We start from the raw sequence: 2933 nt of genomic DNA on the forward strand, positions 1-2933 counted from the left end.
GTTTATATTATGTGTGTTTAATACGTTAAGCTCAATATCTATACACACACATTATATCGATTTTCATATATATATATATAGTGATATATATATATATATATATACAGTGCATTTCGAGTGCGCACTGCTTCGTACGCATTGTATAACCTTTGGGTTTTTTTGCAAAAAAACAAAGCAACAGCAGCGATTAATGCACTGTTCTCGTGACCACTTGTTTCTCTCTCTCTCTCTCTCTCCCCCAAAAAAGCCCCAATCCCTCCTCCATCAGGCCCCAAAATCGGAGCTCCCCCATGTCCGATTTCTCCGACGAGCTCCAACTGCAACTCCAATCGGCCATCAACCAGATCCGCCTCTTCACCAACTCCGACGAGCTCGATCTCGAGATCCCCCAACTCAGGTAACCCTCCCTCCTCCCTCTCTCGACACCGTCTCCTATTCTCAGGTATTTGTTTCATTTTCCTCTCTCAGGTAACCCTCTCTCAGGTAACCCTCTCTCAGGTATTTATTTCATTTTCCTAATAAATTTTTTTTTGTTGTTGATTCTGATATGATGTCTTTTGTTCTCCTATTCTAATTGGTAGAAAATGGGAAAGAATCAGTATAGGCATTTGTCATTTCAGCTTGTTTTTCCCCTATTCTCAGGTATTTGTTTCATTTTCCTCTCTCAGGTTTGATTAATTGATTTGGGTTCTTTTGTTTTCGGAAATATTTGGAGGAAATCAACGAAATAAATGCCTTTTGGTTGACTCGCGACTCAAACCTCTAGCCTATGATGAATTCTTGAACCTCGATGCCTAATTTTCAGTCTCTGTGGTCGCAAGTATCGAAGCTTTTGTGAGAAATGAAAAACTTGAACACTGAAGTAGGGGCTAGCTGTCAAAATGAAGCTAATGCAGTAAACTTGGATGACAATATTTCTTTGATGCATTATAGGTAATCTTCTTTGTTGCAGTTGATATCTTTTTTGCTTTTTGTTTGCTTACATTTTCTGTATCAATCTTTAATTTCCTCAATTCTTACAGATGTGGCTTATAGGTTGTTGCAACATGGTTTGTGATCTCTCTAGCTTGTTGCTTGAGAGCTTCAATCCTCTTCTCAGCCGTAGGGGCTAGCATCCACTGTATCTCAGCAATATTGCATTGTTGCTTCAATACCAACCTCTTCATAAGTAGTCTAATAATGATCTCCATGGGTGTGAGTAGTGGGTTGTCTCTATGCAGCAAAAATCATCAGTCTCACACATGTTAGTCAACAATCAATCTGATTTGATTCGATATCTGAATGCATTCCACTGAGCTAGATTTTCAGGCATGAGGTAGCTATATGCTCCCTCATGCATATTTTTCATGACCATCATTGCCTCATCAAACTCCAATATTGTTACTACCCTACATGCTTTCCACGTATCATCCTCGAATGCTTTTCTTATCATATCTTTGCTTGAAATTGGCATATTTATGCCTACAAGAGAATCTAACCTCTCCTGTTGGTACAACAATGCTTAGAGCCTCAATTAATCCCTACAAAACTAGATAAACAAATCATTAGAACAATAGGGTTAAAAAATAGATGAATGAAACATGCACTAAAATGATAAAAATTTAAAATTATATCGCCTTTTGTCTACCAGATATGAAATCAACACCAACTTTCCTTGTTATCCAATATACTATGAGAAATATATTGAAAAAAATGGTGGTGTGATGGACTGTTTTTGTTGCTTCAAGCAAAACATTGAGGCAAATAAACAGAGATTAGCAAATAATGCAAGAGAAATAAGAAAAGGGAAGACTCTAGCCAACCTTGTGGATAACTTCTCTCTTGAATAAGGTACGTTCAACAATTTTCTTTCCTTGCAATTTTAGAACTTTTTGTTATTCTGAATTATTATGAAATGATAAGAATTGGGTCACTAATATTCAATAACAGTTCCATTTTCTTGAGATGATTTTTCCTTATGCCTGATTTATCATATATAATATGAAATATTGTCAGATTTTACCACAATGTAATGTAATCTATAAACTTTATTATTCAACATCTGTACAATGCATAATGTATAAGTGTAAGTAAATTAGGGGTCTTCATTGTTCTGCATTTTTAAAGAATTTTCAATCAATAATACATACATTATGAAGAAATAAAGTTACAGAAATTTCCAAGTGCAAGGAATTTATTGATTTTTTTAAGAACCACCTTAGTCTACCTCTCTTTTTCTATTTGTTCATCTTTGATTAATTGGTGTGCAGAGATGAATTTGGATTGATTGGCAACAATAATGCAAAGGTCGCCAAGAGCTCTTCTGCATAGAAGAGCAATTGCATCGGCTACATTAGAGTAGAAATGGAGCTTGGCTAGCAAACGTCTCCTTATTTTTGCATTTTATTTATAATTCTAGAAGTTTTATGGTTGTGTTGAGCCTGAATTTTGAGAGTAACTTATGTGATTTTATGAACCTTGAATTTTGGGAGTAGATTATGTACATAATTTGGATTCCGTTGGGTTTTTGTATGGGCAAAAGAAAAGAAACATGCTCTTGTGACGTTAGCAACTAGTATGCTGAACTCCTAATGCTCTTATGTTCCCATTTTTCTAATTTTTTTAATTGTGTATATTGTTTGTTATGTAAATTGGATGGAGAAATATATGTGTATATTTTATTACCTATTTTGTCGACGTTGCATTTAAGTATGTTGTTCTATGATTTGTAAATAGAAATGCAGGGAAATGTTACAGCTCAGCTTGTCAAATTTACGGTACCAACTGGTTGTTCTAACCAAGTGTTAAAGTTTCTTCTGTGAAAGTTTGTCAATAAATTTTCCTTTGCTTCATACCATTAGAAGAGTTGTCAAGTAAGAGAACCATATTGTTCAATACAGACATCCATACCAACAGCTCGAACTTTGCATCTGATATTCATGCACACTGGTGAG

At 35.2% G+C, this 2933-nt stretch overlaps 1 long non-coding RNA gene across 3 annotated transcripts; it reads left to right on the forward strand.

Moving 5' to 3' along the window:
* On the forward strand, positions 179-2612 carry LOC109820236. Of its 3 annotated transcripts, none has more exons than XR_002241771.1 (3): positions 179-397; positions 716-1830; positions 2250-2612. It is a non-coding gene; the product is annotated as an uncharacterized LOC109820236 (long non-coding RNA). The 3 variants fall into 3 exon arrangements; XR_002241770.1 differs by having other exon boundaries at positions 188-397; positions 716-933; positions 1023-2612; XR_002241769.1 differs by having other exon boundaries at positions 716-2612.

Source organism: Asparagus officinalis, chromosome 8 (assembly GCF_001876935.1).
Source record: "Asparagus officinalis chromosome 8, Aspof.V1, whole genome shotgun sequence".
NCBI lineage: Eukaryota > Viridiplantae > Streptophyta > Magnoliopsida > Asparagales > Asparagaceae > Asparagus > Asparagus officinalis.